General features: G+C 44.0%; 1 protein-coding gene across 5 annotated transcripts in view; it reads right to left on the reverse strand.

Annotated features, from left to right (window-relative positions):
• Positions 1 to 18,007, reverse strand: part of ARB2A (ARB2 cotranscriptional regulator A) — a 363,334-nt gene that overhangs the window by 31,635 nt on the left and 313,692 nt on the right. The gene's annotated exons all lie outside the window — the stretch shown is intronic.

Below are 18,007 nucleotides of genomic sequence, written 5' to 3' on the forward strand. Positions count from 1 at the left end.
CCACACAATGAAGCCCTTTATTTCGACTTAAAGGGCTCTTAAAATCGATTTCCTTACTCCACCCCTGACAAGTGGATTAGCGCTTAAATCGACGTTGCCGGCTCGAATTTGGGGTACTGTGGACACAATTCGATGGTATTGGCCTCCGGGAGCTATCCCAGAGTGCTCCATTCTGACCGCTCTGGACAGCGCTCTCAACTCAGATGCACTGGCCAGGTAGACAGGAAAAGAACCGCGAACTTTTGAATCTCATTTCCTGTTTGGCCAGCGTGGCAAGCTGCAGGTGACCATGCAGAGCTCATCAGCAGAGGTGACCATGATGGAGTCCCAGAATCGCAAAAGAGCTCCAGCATGGACTGAACGGGAGGTACGGGATCTGATCGCTGTTTGGGGAGAGGAATCCGTGCTATCAGAACTCCGTTCCAGTTTTCGAAATGCCAAAACCTTTCTGAAAATCTCCCAGGGCATGAAGGACAGAGGCCATAACAGGGACCCGAAGCAGTGCCGCGTGAAACTGAAGGAGCTGAGGCAAGCCTACCAGAAAACCAGAGAGGCGAACGGCCGCTCTGGGTCAGAGCCCCAAACATGCCGCTTCTATGATGAGCTGCATGCCATTTTAGGGGGTTCAGCCACCACTACCCCAGCCGTGTTGTTTGACTCCTTCAATGGAGATGGAGGCAATACGGAAGCAGGTTTTGGGGACGAAGAAGATGATGATGAGGAGGAGGTTGTAGATAGCTCACAGCAAGCAAGCGGAGAAACCGGTTTTCCCAACAGCCAGGAACTGTTTCTCACCCTAGACCTGGAGCCAGTACCCCCCGAACCCACCCAAGGCTGCCTCCTGGACCCAGCAGGCGGAGAAGGGACCTCTGGTGAGTGTACCTTTTAAAATACTATACATGGTTTAAAAGCAAGCATGTGAAAAGATTACTTTGCCCTGGCATTTGCGGTTCTGCCTTTGCAAAAGGTTTCTGGGGAGGGCAGCCTTATTTCGTCCTTCATGGTAGGACACTTTACCACTCCAGGCCAGCAACACGTACTGGGGAATCACTGTAGAACAAAGCATTGCAGTGTATGTTTGCTGGCATTCAACCAAAATCCGTTCACGCGGTGGGAGGAGGCAAAATGCGACCTTGTAACGAAAGCACATGTGCTATGTATGTAATGTTAACTTTCAAGGTTTACCCTGAAAGAGTGTAGCCACTGTTTTATAAAATGTGTCTTTTTAAATACCGCTGTCCCTTTTTTTTTCTCCACCAGCTGCATGTGTTTCAATGATCACAGGATCTTCTCCTTCCCAGAGGCTAGTGAAGCTTAGAAAGAAAAAAAAACGCACTCGCGATGAAATGTTCTCCGAGCTCATGCTGTCCTCCCACACTGACAGAGCACAGACGAATGCGTGGAGGCAAATAATGTCAGAGTGCAGGAAAGCACAAAATGACCGGGAGGAGAGGTGGAGGGCTGAAGAGAGTAAGTGGCGGGCTGAAGAGAGTAAGTGGAGGGCTGAAGACAGGGCTGAAGCTCAAAGGTGGCGGCAGCGTGATGAGAGGAGGCAGGATTCAATGCTGAGGCTGCTGCAGGACCAAACCAGTATGCTCCAGTGTATGGTTGAGCTGCAGCAAAGGCAGCTGGAGCACAGACTGCCACTGCAGCCCCTCTGTAACCAACCGCCCTCCTCCCCAAGTTCCATAGCCTCCTCACCCAGACGCCCAAGAACACGGTGGGGAGGCCTCCGGCCAACCAGCCACTCCCCCACAGAGGATTGCCCAAAAAAAAGAAGGCTGTCATTCAATAAATTTTAAAGTTGTAAACTTTTAAAGTGCTGTGCTTAAAGTGCTGTGTGGCATTTTCCTTCCCTCCTCCACCACCCCTCCTGGGATACCTTGGTAGTCATCCCCCTATTTGTGTGATGAATGAATAACGAATGCATGACTGTGAAGCAGCAATGACTTTATTGGCTCTGCAAGCAATGATTAAAGGGAGGAGGGGAGGGTGGTTAGCTTACAGGGAAGTAGAGTGAACCAAGGGGCGGGGGGGTTCATCAAGGAGAAACAAACAGAACTTTTACACCGTAGCCTGGCCAGTCATGAAACTGTTTTTCAAAGCTTCTCTGATGCGTACCGCGCCCTCCTGTGCTCTTCTAACCGCCCTGGTGTCTGGCTGCGCGTAACCAGCAGCCAGGCGATTTGCCTCAACCTCCCACCCCGCCATAAACGTCTCCCCCTTACTCTCACAGATATTGTGGAGCACACAGCAAGCAGTAATAACAGTGGGAATATTGGTTTCGCTGAGGTCTAAGCGAGTCAATAAACTGCGCCAGCGCGCCTTTAAACGTCCAAATGCACATTCTACCACCATTCTGCACTTGCTCAGCCTGTAGTTGAACAGCTCCTGACCACTGTCCAGGCTGCCTGTGTACGGCTTCATGAGCCATGGCATTAAGGGGTAGGCTGGGTCCCCAAGGATACATATAGGCATTTCAACATCCCCAACAGTTATTTTCTGGTCTGGGAATAAAGTCCCTTCCTGCAGCTTTTGAAACAGACCAGAGTTCCTGAAGATGCGAGCATCATGCACCTTTCCCGGCCATCCCACGTTGATGTTGGTGAAACGTCCCTTGTGATCCACCAGAGCTTGCAGCACTATTGAAAAGTACCCCTTGCGGTTTATGTACTCGGCGGCTTGGTGCTCCGGTGCCAAGATAGGGATATGGGTTCCGTCTATGGCCCCACCACAGTTAGGGAATCCCATTGCAGCAAAGCCATCCACTATGACCTGCACATTTCCCAGGGTCACTACCCTTGATATCAGCAGATCTTTGATTGCGTGGGCTACTTGCATCACAGCAGCCCCCACAGTAGATTTGCCCACTCCAAATTGATTCCCAACTGACCGGTAGCTGTCTGGCGTTGCAAGCTTCCACAGGGCTATCGCCACTCGCTTCTCAACTGTGAGGGCTGCTCTCATCTTGGTATTCATGCGCTTCAGGACAGGGGAAAGCAAGTCACAAAGTTCCATGAAAGTGCCCTTACGCATGCGAAAGTTTCGTAGCCACTGGGAATCGTCCCAGACCTGCAACACTATGCGGTCCCACCAGTCTGTGCTTGTTTCCCGAGCCCAGAATCGGCGTTCCACAGCATGAACCTGCCCCATTAGCACCATGATGCATGCATTGTCAGGGCCCATGCTTTCAGAGAAATCTGTGTCCATGTCCTGATCACTCACGGGACCGCGCTGACGTCGCCTCCTCGCCCGGTATCGCGTTGCCATGTTCTGGTGCTGCATATACTGCTGAATAATGCGTGTGGTGGTTAATGTGCTCCTAATTGCCAAAGTGAGCTGAGCGGGCTCCATGCTTGCCGTGGTATGGCGTCCGCACAGAAAAAAGGCGCGGAACGATTGTCTGCCGTTGCTCTGACGGAGGGAGGGGCGACTGACGACACGGCTTACAGGGTTGGCTTCAGGGAGCTAAAATCAACAAAGGGGGTGCCTGTACATCAAGGAGTATTTCAGGCAGGACTGCACGGAGGGTTCCAATAAGAAATGGTGCACCTAAGTTATCGTTGTTATTGGAACAAGGAGGTTAGCCTGGCCTCTGATTGATACATGGCTAGATTTACCTCGCTGCACCTTCTCTGTGAGTGACTGCAGTGTGACCTAGAGGAATGAGTCCCCTAGACAGGGGAGGAGGCAAATGAGTACAAAACAAATCTGGTCTATTTCTTGTTTTGACCCACTCCATCTATCTTTTACATCTTTGGCTGGCAGCAGACGGTGCAGAAGGACTGCATGCCATCCACATCTCATGGCTGCTTGGCAGAAGATGGTACAGTACGCCTGCTAGCCATCCCCATCTCTTGCCTGCCTGGCAGAAGATGGTGCAATACGACTGCTAGCAATCCTCATCTCTTGCCTGCCTGGCAGAAGATGGTACAGTACGACTGCTAGCAGTCCGTATCGCCTGCCTGCTCACCATAAGACGGTTCAATAGGACTGACTGCAGGACTAAAGAGAATGACCTGGTCAAGTCACTCCAAATTTAGTCCCTGCGCCCATGTCTGCCCAGGCGCTCCCAGCCGACGCGGCCAGGAGCACCTCGGACACGATGAGGACGACTACCAATCGTATTGCACCGTCTGCTGCCAGAAGGCAAGGGGTTGCTGCTACTGTGCAGCAAAGCCGTACCGCGTCTGCCAGCACCCAGGAGACATAGGGTGACGGTTACCTGAGCGGGCTCCATGCTTGCCATGGTATGGCGTCTGCACAGGTAACTCAGGAAAAAAGGCGCGAAATGATTGTCTGCCCTTGCTTTCACGGGGGGAGGGAGGGAACGGGAGGCTGACGATATGTACCCAGAACCACCCGCGACAATGTTTTAGCCCCATCAGGCATTGGGATCTCAACCCAGAATTCCAATGGGCAGCGGAGACTGCGGGAACTGTGGGATAGCTACCCACAGTGCAACGCTCCGGAAGTCGACGCTTGCCTCGGTACTGTGGAAGCGCTCCGCCGAGTTAATGCACTTAATGCACTTAGAGCATTTACTGTGGGGACACACACACTCGAATTTATAAAACCGATTTCTAAAAAACCGACTTCTATAAATTCGACCTTATTCTGTAGTGTAGACATACCCCAAGGGTGGTGACTCTGGGAAATGTGCAGGTCATAGTGGATCGCTTTGCTGCAGTGGGATTTCCTAACTGTGGTGGGGCAGTAGATGGAAGGCATATCCCTGTCTTGGGACTGGAGCACCAAGGCAGCCAGTACAGAAACCGCAAGGGGTACTTTTCAATGGTGCTGCAAGCATTGGTGGATCACAAGGGGCGTTTCACCAACATCAGCGTGGGATGGCTGGGAAAGGTACATGATGCTCGCATCTTCAGGAATTGTGGTCTGTATGAACAGCTGCAGCAAGGGACTTACTTTCCAGACCAGAAAATAACCGTTGGGGATGTTGAAATGCCTATAGTTATCCTTGGGAACCCAGCCTACCCCTTAATGCCTGGCTCATGAAGCCATATACAGGCAGCCTGGACAGTAGTCAGGAGCTGTTCAACTATACGCTGAGCAAGTGCAGAATAGTGGTAGAATGTGCATTTGGACGTTTAAAAGCACACTGGGGCAGTTTACTGACTTGGCTAGACCTCAGCGAAACCAATATTCCCATTGTTATTACTGCTTGCTGTGTGTTCCACAATATCTGTGAGAGTAAGGGGGAGACATTTCTGGCGGGGTGGGAAGTTGAGACAAATTGCCTGGCCGCTGATTAAGCGCAGCCAGACACAAGGGCGGTTAGAAGAGCACAGCAGGGCGTGCTGCACATCAGAGAAGCTTTGAAAACCAGTTTCATGGCTGACCAGGCTATGGTGTGACAGTTCTGTTTGTTTCTCCTTTATGAAAACTTGCCCCCTTGGTTCACGCTACTTCCCTGTAAGCCAACTGCCTCCCCTCTCCCCTTTGATCACCACTTGCAGAGGCAATAAAGTTATTGTTGTTTCAAATTCATGCATTCTTTAATAATTCGTCATACAAATAGGGGGATAACTGCCAAGGTAGCCCGGGAGGGGTGCAATGGGTTGGGTGGGGGAGGAGGGGAGGACAGAAGGACAAGGCCACACTGCACTTCAAAACTTTTTGAATGCCAGCCTTCTGTTGCTTGGGCAGTCCTCTAGGGTGGAGTGGTTGGGTGCCTGGAGGCCCCCCCCGCCACAGCATTCTTGTGTGTTTGGGTGAGGAGGCTATGGAACTTGGGGAGGCGGAAGGTTGGTTACACAGGGGCTGCAGTGGCGGTCTGTGCCTTTCCTGCACCTCAACCATACGCCAGAGCATATCAGTTTGATCCTCCAGTAGCCTCAGCATTGCATCCTGCCTCCTTTCATCATGCCGCCGCCAACTTTCCTCTTGATCCTGCCACCTCTCCTGTTGCTCCCACCACTTGTCCTCGCATTCATTTTGTGCTTTCCTGGACTCTGCGATTGTCTGCCTCCACGCATTCTGCTAGACTCTTTCAGTTTGAGTGGACTGCATGAGCTCAGAGAACATTTCATCGCGAGTGTGTTTTTTTCACCTTCTTATCTGTGCTAGTCTCTGGGATGGAGATGCTAGTTGCAGTGTTGAAACATTTGCAGCTGCAGGAGGGAAAAAAGGGAGAGTAAAATTGAAAAAGACACACTGGACATTTAAAAGAAGGCGCTGATGTTTTCGGGTTAACATGCAGCACAAACCCAACTAACCCCTCCCCACACCCAATTCTCTGGGATGATTGCTTCATCCCTCCCTCCACCGCATGGCTAACAGCAGGGATGATTTCTTTTCAGCCACAGGCAAACAGCCCAGCAGGAACGGCCACCTCTGAACGTCCCCTTAATAAAATTCTCCTATTTCAACCAGGTGACCATGAATGATATCACTCTCCTGAGGATAACACAGAGAGATAAAGAACGCATGTTGCTTGAGTGCCAGCAAACACTGGGACCACACAGTGCCATGCTTTCTTATGCAATGATTCCAGACTATGTGCTACTGGCCTGGCGTGGTAAAGTGTCCTACCATGGAGGACGCAATAAGGCTGCCCTCTCCAGAAACCTTTTGCAAAGGCTTTGGGAGTACCTCCAGGACAGCTTCATTGAGATGTCCCTGGAGGATTTCCGCTCCATCCCCAGACATGTTAACAGACTTTTTCAGTAACCGTACTGGCTGCGAATGCATCCCAAGTCTTCAGGGCAAATTAATCCTTAAAGACACTTGCTTTTAAACTGTGTATTATATTTACAAAGGTACATACACTCACCAGAGGTGCCTTCTCTGCCTTCAAGGTCTGGGAGCCCAGGTTGGTTTATCCAGAGTGATAAACAGTTCCTGACTGTTGGGGAGAACGGTTTCTCCGCTTGCCTGGTGTGTGCTATCTTCAACCCCCCCTCCTCCTCATCTTCCTCATCCCCAAAATCCTCATCCCTGTTGCGGGAGACTCCCTTGCAGGAGTCCACGTACAGGTGTGGGGTAGTTGTAGGAGCACCCCCTAGAATTGCATGCAGCTCATCATAGAATGTCTGGCATGTCTGGAGCTCTGACCCGGAGTGGGCGTTTGCCTCTTGAGTTTTTTGGTAGGCTTGCCTGAGCTCCTTAAGTTTCACGTGGCACTGCTATGAGTCCCTGTGATAGCCTCTGTCCTTCATGCCCTTGGAGATTTTTTCAAATATTTTGGCATTTCGTCTTTTGGAATGGAGTTCTGATAGCAAGGATTCATCTCCCCATACAGCAATCAGATCCAGTACCTCCCGTTCAGTCCATGCTGGAGCTCTTTTGCGATTCTGGGACTCCATGGTCACCTCTGCTGATGAGATCTACACAGTCATCTGTGCTGATCAGCTTGCCATGCTGGCCAAACAGGAAATGAAATTCAAAAGTTCGCAGGACTTTTCCTGTCTACCTGGCCAGTGCATCTGAGTTGAGTGCGCTGTACAGAGCGGTCACAATGGAGCACTGTGGGATAGCCCCCAGAGGCAAATACCGTTGAATTGTGTCACACTAACCCAAATTCAACTTGGCTATGTCAATTTCAGTGCTAATCCCCTCATCGGGGAGGAGTACAGAAATCGATTTTAAGAGCCTTTTAAGTCGACAAAAATGGCTTCGTTGTGTGGACAGATGCAGGGTTAAATCAATCTAACGCTGCTAAATTCGACCTAAACTTGTCGCGTAGACCAGGGCTCAGTCACGGTCTCTACATCTCGGTGTTTTGTTTTGGGAGGCTCGGAAGTGCCACTGGATACATAGGAACCAATGAGATATTGAAGAAAGTTTTGTGAAAGTGAAACAAAATTATATGTCCAGTAATAGAGGCCTCAGAATGGAGCCATAAATTATAGTAACCTAGCTAAGACCATAGAAACTAGCAGTGGGGCCTTACCCACACTTCTTGTCTCTTTGTTTCTACAAGAGATTCAGACTCTAAATTGAGAGCCCATGAAACAGCACTCAAAACTGGGGGCTTCCCAGGGGAAAAAGAACTTAATACAGCAAATGGAAATGGAAGCCAAAGTCTTGCCTTTGTCTGTGATAAACACAACAAAGTGGGCTAGAAACTTGGGAAGAAGGTGACAAGAAATGGCAGACTTAAAAGTCACATTAACAAAAGTTCTCACTGTACATTAGAAAATGTGAACATTTTGGCCCCAGTTCTGGGATGCCACTGGGCTCAGTGCAGGGGGTAAAGAGGATAAAAGTGGCTATCCACCATCTTTATACCTTGTGGGGCTACCAAAGTCCACTTCAACCCCTGGAATAACACAGAATAGCCTCAGGAGCTGCTCTTATGCTTTACTTGCAATAGTCCCCAGGAAGGCTGTCCAGAACACCCACAGTGCAGAGTGCATTGGCTACAGTCCTCCTTCCTTTGTCACATCCCTGAGCTGTGGTCTCAACTGGCCCTTCATCACCAGGGACTCCCCTCTTAAAGGTGCCAGGATGCAGTCCAGAATTGGGGCCTTGCTGTCTAGTCCAGTTTCTGACATGTGCATGCCTAGGAAGTAGCTTTTAGCTATTTCAGTATTCAGGTAAATTCTATTAAAGAGCTTGTTTATGGTCTGACTTTCTCTTTCCTGTGCTGATGGGTTGTTTGCTTCAACCTTCTCCCTCTGTCTCCCTCATAGTCTTTTCACCTCAGCTTCATTCCACACCTGCCTATCCTCCCCTCTCCTCCTTGCCCATTCCCACTGATTCCCTTTCCTTCCATTTCCTTTCAGTTTAGCACTGATCCTCTCTTATGTTGTACCCCTCCCCCAAATGTGGAACTAACATGACATTTGATACCATACATTGTTCATTCTGCTTGTGTTTTACACCCCTTCTCCTACCCGTCTGTCTTGTCTATTTAGACAATATTGCTTCATTGTTTCCTTGTACTTCCCCATCTGCCTGTATCCATCAGTTGTCTCTTATAATTAGATAGCAAGCTCTTTGGGACTGGGACCATCTTTCTGTTCAGTGTCTGTACAGTGCATACCACAATAGGATCCTCACCATTATCGGGGTTCTGAGGTCCTTCTGTAATACAAATAACAACAACTTGCGATTGACTCACATTTACCAAATTTGTTTTTCATATATATCAGCATGCTCCTAACCCTATCTACATGTCACCATATTATTGGTAATCTCAGTGATGAATATTCAATTTACAGTTTCATTTAATAATAGGGAGGGGGAAAAAAGAGAAAATTATGAAGTTGTATGTGTTTTTTATGTGCTTTGTGTCCAAAGCCAATTTAAATGGAAAAATATCGTTCTGGTCCTTCTGCATGGAGTCCCACTGCAGGATCAGTGCCTACATTTAAGAACGCTCAGCTCCAAGAGACCTGGAGAAAGGCAGAGCCTTACATCACTAAAGAGTTAGTTGACCAACCAATTATAGAGGGTGTTAATGTGTTCTGAAGAAAGTCCTTCTCAGTGGGAAGCTGGTAAGCCTTGAGAGTTGGTGATGGAGAGGAAAGGCTCTGATAGGAAAGTATATTTGGAAGAGGAAGAAATTTGAAATATTTAAATGAATTTCAAAACCTGGTATTTCAAATTGCCTTTTCAAATGCAGAATCCCAGGTTTTCTATAAAATTAGAATACAATCAAAAGAGCATGCCAGAGTAATTTCCCTGTGCAGGATCACTCGGCTGAAATTTTCTGTCATCTTCTATTAACATTATTAGTTATTACCACAGTTGGCCCACAAATTTTGTATGAGAGAAACATGAGAAGAATTAAATACATGTGGGGAACTCTATTGTTTGTGTCCTGTACACGTCTTTTAATAATTATTGCTCTAATTTGGTTTGGTTTGTCTAAACCACTCCAGGTTGTTTTCTAGAAATAAGTTTAAAACAACTGCTGATAAACAGAAGAACTGGAGTGTGGTGTGAAAGATTGACATGGGAACGGAAGTTAGTAGAGAACTGTACCAGCATGCACAAATGTGCCCACCAGCACAGTTTGATAGTCACTGTTCATAAAAGATCCTGCAATGAGTTAATATGAAAACTAAATCTCCTGTAGAGTGAAGTAAGAGGGAAGCTCACTGAATAGGCAGTTAAGGAAAACTGGCACTGTGGATACAGTATGTACAGTACATTTTCCCTCAGTCTAGGGAGAAATGAAATGTTATAACCATAATATATGCATGTGTTGAGAAAACATTTCTTTCAGCATTTTAAAAAAATCTATTGTGAACAAAAGCCATGACTAACTACAAAAAAGATTTTTCAGTCAAGAATATGTCTGTTTTGTACTTGTTTTTCAGCTCAGAATGACTAGAATGCTTTGTTGTGCATTCTGTAGCCCTATAATCAAATTATCTCACTTTAACATATTGGGTTACTGATAATAAGTTACAATAAGTTAATACTAACTCAACATTAAAACACAAGCCAAATCCTTGATAGCCCGACTTAGTTTTTACTCAGTCCATACTCAAACACAACTCTCCTGGAAGCCAGTGGAATTTTATCTAAGGATTGAGGATAACTGAGGCCATATTTAATCTGCATATATGGGATCTGTGAGGGAAAATGTGGTAGACAGGCCAGGAAGGAATGGGTTGACCAAAGGAGGGCCCAGAGAGGGGATGTACATCTTCTTGCACTCAACAGAGATGTCCCTGTAAATTTAACATAGTCAAAAGCTGTAATACATTACCACAGGACTGCCTCTGCTGCAGGAATCTCCCTTTGAGAAGGACCCTGGGGTAGTTGCAGCCAAGGAATCATTAGTAGTACAGTTGCAGTGAAGCTGACAGAGTTTCCAGGGGCTAAAGCACAGAGATTCTGTATAGATGGCTCTGCGCCTCACCCCAGGGATTTTGGAATATCCATGGGCCAGGGCCTCAATTTCATCAACACGGTGAGGGGGGAAAAACAAGCTCTGTCTCATGGTGGAAGAACACAGAGGAAACTATAAAGGAATCCTGGCCCCCATAGGCAGGGTTACTTTCTGGATACAATCTTGCCTTCGGGAGTTGCCCCATGATTCTTAAGTACAGGGGCAAAACAAGTGTTTGTGTCATTAATCTGAAAGAGGAACATCTTACCTCCTGATACTTTTTTATTTTCTTATGTTATACCCACAAGATACCAAGGATGCATCTTTAAGGGATTCTGTACCTGAACTTGTGGTGCAAATACAGTAAAAGCAAGAGCAGAGGCTGAACTAATTGCACTCCATTTGTAATGCACATACAAATAAAAAGTGCTCTGGTAAAATAAATAAATACATCTGTCAAGGTCATGGTTAACATAACAAAGTAAAAGCACTTTGGTAGGCTGGAAGCTTGTATTTAGTTATGGAAGATCTGGGAACAGACAGTTCCTTAGCATTTCAATGCCTTGTACAGATTCCTGAAGTGTAGAAGGCAGTTATGGTTTTTTTGGTCAAATGACACCTTAAGTAATTAGGGCTAAACAGGTCAAAATAATACCAACAGAATATTATTGATGGAGCTTGTAGAATCATCTATAGTTCATTACTTAACACTTCCCATTACAAGACCCTGTTTTCAACTGCTTATAACTTTGTCAAACCGTAACTATTTGGGCTGAAATTTCCCATGCCAAGTCCCTGCCTTGGACTAAAGGTGGGGTGGGGGTTTGGGTTTTTTTGGAAAAAGTTTCCAGCCATTTCCAAGAACAAGACGGAGGAAAAATGTGTTTTGCCACTTTAAAAAAAAATTCTTACAACTATTTCATTGAGCGTCTCTAGCTCCATTCTTCGGAGCTGAAACTTGACTGGGATGGGGTGCAGGAAGGTGTCACATTATCATCAGGGATGCGCCTTTTGCTGCTCCTGTGAAAATGTGCCCAAATTTGGCCAAGTTATAAGCCTTTGAAAAAACTCTCAGTGTGCTTATGATTAGTATAAACTCCTTAGAATCTAGCAGCTAAATTCTCCCAAGACTTGATGTGTACTGGGCATTCTCCAACCCAAGCATGCAGGGGATGAGCCAAACTTTCCTTGCAATTACTGCTCTCAGCTGCTGCAGGCCTCTGTGGCCCCAGGCACAGGAACTAAGTGGAGGTAAATTGTTTCTCCAGTGCTCTCAGTGCTCTCGCTGCTGTAGCCCAGGTAGCACAAAGGAGGAGGAAGTAGCAGCCTGACTAAAATCCAGATGGATCAAAAACTAGACATGTGGAGGTGGAGGGAATAGATTGGGTGAAGGAGCCAGAGGCTAGGGTTAGGAGCTGGGGATGGGGAGACTGGGACTGTCTGGACAAGGAGGATGGAACAAGTAGTCTGGGGGAGAGCATCAGAAAGACTAGGGTGAGGAGGCTGAAGGGTGATGGAAAGACAGGCGGGGAGACAGGCCACCATCCTTTTCCCAAGCAGTTTGAAAATCAATTCCTTGCAAGCCAATATCTAAGTAAGGCATTCTGTATCACTTAAGTCCTTTGGTTTAGCTGCTTTGGAGGCGGGACACAGACAGAACAGCTGCATGGTACCTGTGATAGCCTTGAACAGACTGGCGTGTTAGGAGACCTGGAGGTGGGTTAGGGTTAGGGCTACAAGATCCATGATCTTGCAGCTCTGATAGCTCAAAAGGAGGGTAAAGAGGTAACAGAGGTAACAGAGATCACTGCATTTCACCCACAGGACAGAATAGATATTATATTTTTAGGTTTTTTTTCTTTGTTTGCTCAAACACAAACTTTGAACTATTTGATCCCAGCACATTAGTGTAAATGTTAATGAATTAGGCTCTCTAACACTTCATGTAAAATAGCAGTTAAGAATGGATGTTCATAAAAGTCATATTATTGTGCAATATAAACCAATAAACATGCAATATTTTTATTAATAGTTTATTTTTATGACTTTAGGCTTTGTTAAAAGAACAGTACAATAAAAATAACAGGTGTCAAGAATAAAGGAAAGGCAGTATTTTATAAAAAAACAAATACAAATGATTGAACTATAGGGATTTTCATTGCAATCCCATGGGAAGATATACAGGATGCTTAACTTTTTATTTTGTATGACATGCAATGTGCATGGAATCGAGAACTTATTTTGAAATGACAAAAAAGTGTTTCTCTTTCTGCTCCTTGACATTAACGTGTATAGATCTTTTTTGCATATGATGGTACTCACTTATATTTGATAAAAAGGAAGAGGCACCATAGTCACAGGCCGTTCCATGGGAAACAAAATCAATTAACCTAAAAGTAAAAATGTGTCTGATTGATTTTCAAATTTAAAAAAGCTGCTCAGTCCAGCCAAGTCATATGAGACTAAATTTTTAAGAGCAGACACCTAGGCTTCACACAAAAAATATGATAGGCAATGCACATAAAAATGCATTAATGTACACAAATTGGGTGATTTTATATTTGCAATCACCTGTTTGTACCCACAGTCACCATTTAGCAGCCTGTTTTTGACAGTTTCAGACCATGTTTCTCTTTGAACATATTATGATTGTAGCTAGCTCAACACACTTGATGGCACTGTCACCTATTCTTTCTTGTTAATTCCTTTGAATATTACCCACCATAGTTTATTGGAGTTACTTTTGCTGGCATTATAGCCATGGTCCATGTGGTTTTCTGCTTGGGTTAGTATTATGATTAATGTTACTGTATTTTATACGAGTATGCCTGTGTTCATTACTCACACACTTACTGTGTGCAGGACACCAGCTGTTGATGCTAAGAGCCAGATTCTCAGCTGGTGTGAATTGTCATAACTCCATAGTTCCACCAATTTATACCAGCTGAGGATCTGGACCCATGTACTTAACTCTGCCTTTTTTCCTTCCATTTTAATAAAAATATCTGAACCAAAAAGACAGCTATGAGGGCAAATTCTGCCCTTCTCTCTATGGGTGTGTTTACACATCCAGATAGGCAGTGGAATTGATGTGACTCCACTGCACTGTGTGGCATCTAGGGCCTCTGGAAGTTACTCCAGCTACTGGGCTGGAGAAGCATCCACAGAATGACTCTATAGCCATTCACCAACTTTTGTGGGAGAGGAGGATTCCTTCTCCCCGTATCTACCTAGCCTGGTGTACAAGCAGGTCACTGGGTTCAGGATTTATCCAGTAAACACCAGTGGCTCCCATATTCTACATGTTGGTCTCCTAAATTTAGAAATCAGGTAGCTAGTATACGACAGAAAAGTCAGTGGTATATATGATACAGATAAGCTACTCAGTTTATTGAGTAAGGGGATCCTGGCCCACTGAAGTCAACGGGAGTTTTGCCATTGACTGCAATGAGGTCAGGATGTCACTTCTGGAATTCATCCCAGCAAATGTGTAAGAATCAGTCAGTCACACTGAATTTTTTTCATTCTGCACATTCTTCTGTGTCCCTCCCACCCCAAGAATCTACTCCCAAATTTGAAGTAACGTCTTGACTGGTAGTAGACTACTTGATAGGCTTCTCTGTAAAAGGCTTCTCCTTTAAAGAACTTGTGATGTGACTATTGAAGACTTATTTCTATCTAAGATAGCCTAAGAGTATGAAATTCTGAAATGAAAATAAAAATCCCTTGAAAATCAAGGTTTTCACTTTTCAAAATAAATTTTTGAAAACTGTAGTTTATTAAAAACTGCAGAATATTGTTTTTGATCAATACAGTCCTATTTTTGAGCAAAACTGACAAATTATTTAAATTTCAAAATGACAATATGAAAACGGTCCTTTTGTGATAATCTCATGGAAAAATAAAATGTTTGAGACATGAAACTGACAAATTTTATATCAAAAGTTGTGAATTTGTCACCTTTGCAAAGCCGTAGTGTACAGGGAAAAATATTTTGCATCACACATCAAGTGTACCGCACTCCTGAGCATATGTAAAAAGTCACCAAGGATTTTGAACATTACTCTGTGATGTAGAGCCTCTGATAGAGAACCGTTGTACATATGGTTGAAAGTCAAGGGTTCTGGGGCAGATCTAGATCAGAATTTCTGTGGTTTGGTGGATTTAAGTAAGTAACTTAACAATATCTCAGTGTGCTTTCCTGTTATGGGGGTCCATCAAAAGTCTAAGAGATGTCACCCTGCTGAGCAACCACTGACTAATGCATATAGAGATGTATCAACATCTTTCATACAGAGCTAGTCACATTTGAAATTACTGATAGTAGGAGGAATTTGATTTATTATTTGGAAAGTGAACCAGAAAATAGAAAGATTCTCAGCTAGAAAAGTTATTGTTAATCTGCCTTCAGACAGTTCATTATTTTTGTTGTTGCTTTTGTATGTACACTTAAATCAGGGCACACACAAAAAGTTCTATCATTCATTACAAGCTTTATGTATGTGGAATTCTACTACTTAGAAGCAAAAACTCTGAGATAGTGCAGTCTAGGTGTTAAGTTATATAAGATCTTATATATATATCTTATATATAACATAATAATAATAAGAAGAAGCAGCAGCAAAGATTGAGATACAAGGTAGATACTTGGTTCTAATCTAGGCCACAGACTTGATGGGACATATTTTCAAATAAATTCAGTGTGTAATTGCACAAAACATGGACTAGATTCACAGCTGCTGCTTTGCCCACTTTGCACAGCTCCCTTATAAGCTGCCCTACATCATCTTTTCCTTCTCACTTCTCTCATTTACATCCTGTGCATTGCACAGCTAAGTTGGACCCAACGATCTGGTCCTGAGTGTGCAATTTTTAAATGTCCAATTACAATTGCATGTGTACACTGGATAATTATATATGCAAATGGATAATTTGTAATCAGTGAATTTACCTGTTTGTGCTCAGAATCACAGTAACTGAACTCACAAATTAGGCATTCAATTGCATACTAATTTTTCATGTACTATCGCATACCTAACCTGTCTAAAAATCTGGCCCAATGTTTAACCTTATCTAAATCATGTAACCTCACATTGCCTCAGTCTATCCATCTGTAAAATTAAGCAATAGCAGCATCTCACTTAAAAAAAAATAATCACATGCTATATTAATTGTACACTAGTTTCCCTTTGATCAGTACCATAACGTACAGTACTCACTTATGCCTTTAGACAGTAAGTTCTTTGAGACAAAGATTTATTTTTAGCATTGCTATTTGCTAGTGTGTCATTTTGTATAGTCCCCTTATGGCACTACATAATGTACATTTATGGCACAATGTAAGTAATAATTTTACATTTGAGTTCAATTACACTGGTAAGTAAATTATTACACATATAAACAAATCTGTTCTCTACCTTCAAATATTTTTATTTGTCATATAATTATATCATGTATATCTCCTCACAGATGTATAAAATATATTCTTAGGAAAACTGCCACATGATGTTGTTGCTTATATTAAGTTAATGGTATATTTGTGTACTACGTTCCATATTCATATACGTGAAACATATTTGTATACATAGATAACTGCCAAATATTTCAGTTCTGTTACTGTATAAACAGGTTGATATTATCAAAATGAAATACCTACTAACTTATCTGAATGTTTTGCAGACTCAAATGATCAACATATATTTCAGAGTTTGTGTTATTACACTGCTCGGTCTATTATTTAAAGACAGCACACAAGTTTAACAATGGCCATGGCTTTTATCAATACAATTAAATCAAGATTTATTCAACTGAAGGCTTCATTGCAATTGTTACCTGCTACCTTGCAATTCCAAAGTGACCCTCCTTAATTTTTACATGGCCACAATTGGCATCTGTCCAGTGGGTGTCATCTTAGTTCCAGTCAACCATTGGGATTTAGCCCCAGAATAAAATCCCAAACTGCCCCTTTTCTTGTGAAAAGAATTTGGGTTCTGATGGGGGTGCCTCTATCTGGGCTTGATGTTAAAGTCCTATCGTCTTGGTCCCAATTCTCATTACAGAACCTGACCTCCGTCCTTAACCAGTACATAATCTCTGCAGACAAGCCAAACCTACAGAATATGCAGGGAAAGATGAAACAAAACCCGAAACCTGACCAATCAACCAAAAAAACCCCAACCATCCCAATCTTTAAAAAACTTTACGAATCAGCCAAAAGTCCTTCCCAACCCCAAAGTATTATTAATAAAATATACTGCTTTTCAAGCATGCATCTCAAAGCACTTTATGAATAATAACTACCTTCTATCTTTCACCAGCAGATCTGAAAGCACTTTATAAAGTAGGTCAGTATCATTATCCCAGTTTTACAGATGGCAAAACCGAGGCAGAGTGTGGGGAAATAATTTTTCCCAAGGTCAAATACGAGACCAACAGCAGAGCTGGGAATGGAAACCAGATCTCCTAAAGTCCCTGTCCAGTGCTCTGTTTACTGAGTCGCACAGCTTCCTGCATGACTAGTGGTCTACTGAGGCCCAAGGACTGCAGGAGGCTGAACATTTATATTTTTCATTTGCTGCATAACCTGTAGCAGAAACATTGATATTATGGTAGAACCCACAATCAACCTAGCGCAGGAAACACCTTTAACTGTCCCCAGGAGCAGGTATGTTACTCCTTACCAAGCACCTCTTTATACTCCCTTCTTACTGTTCCAACGTAGAGAGAGAGAAGAAATGGCTCCCTGGTGGGATTCAAACCTACCCAGCTCCCCTGCCCTGTAAGGGGATAGAGGGAACTAAGGTTCTGAAATGAAGTGGGAATTTTTAAAAATGAAATTTAAATAACAAATTCCAAGTGTGCCAAGGGATATGAAATGAGTTGCAAAACATTAGCATCAGAATATTTCAAGGGGAAACTTTTTTAAAATAAAGCAAGTAAAGCAGCTCAGAGCAGCTACCACAATATTTTTACACAAGACATGTAATGTTACATACAACATTGAAAAGGGAAATTATCAAGGTGTACAACAAATTATGTCATATAACCCCATCTAGGTGGTTTAATTTGTATGTTTTTAAAATAAGTTACGGTGTTTGCTTTTTGCCACAAAAACTTTTTTTAAAAAAATGCTCAGAACATTGTTACAAAAGTAGATAAGCTAACAGTAACACTTGGGCAGAGATGACCTTGTCTATTGGC

Source organism: Caretta caretta, chromosome 5 (assembly GCF_965140235.1).
Source record: "Caretta caretta isolate rCarCar2 chromosome 5, rCarCar1.hap1, whole genome shotgun sequence".
NCBI classification, from domain to species: Eukaryota; Metazoa; Chordata; order Testudines; family Cheloniidae; genus Caretta; species Caretta caretta.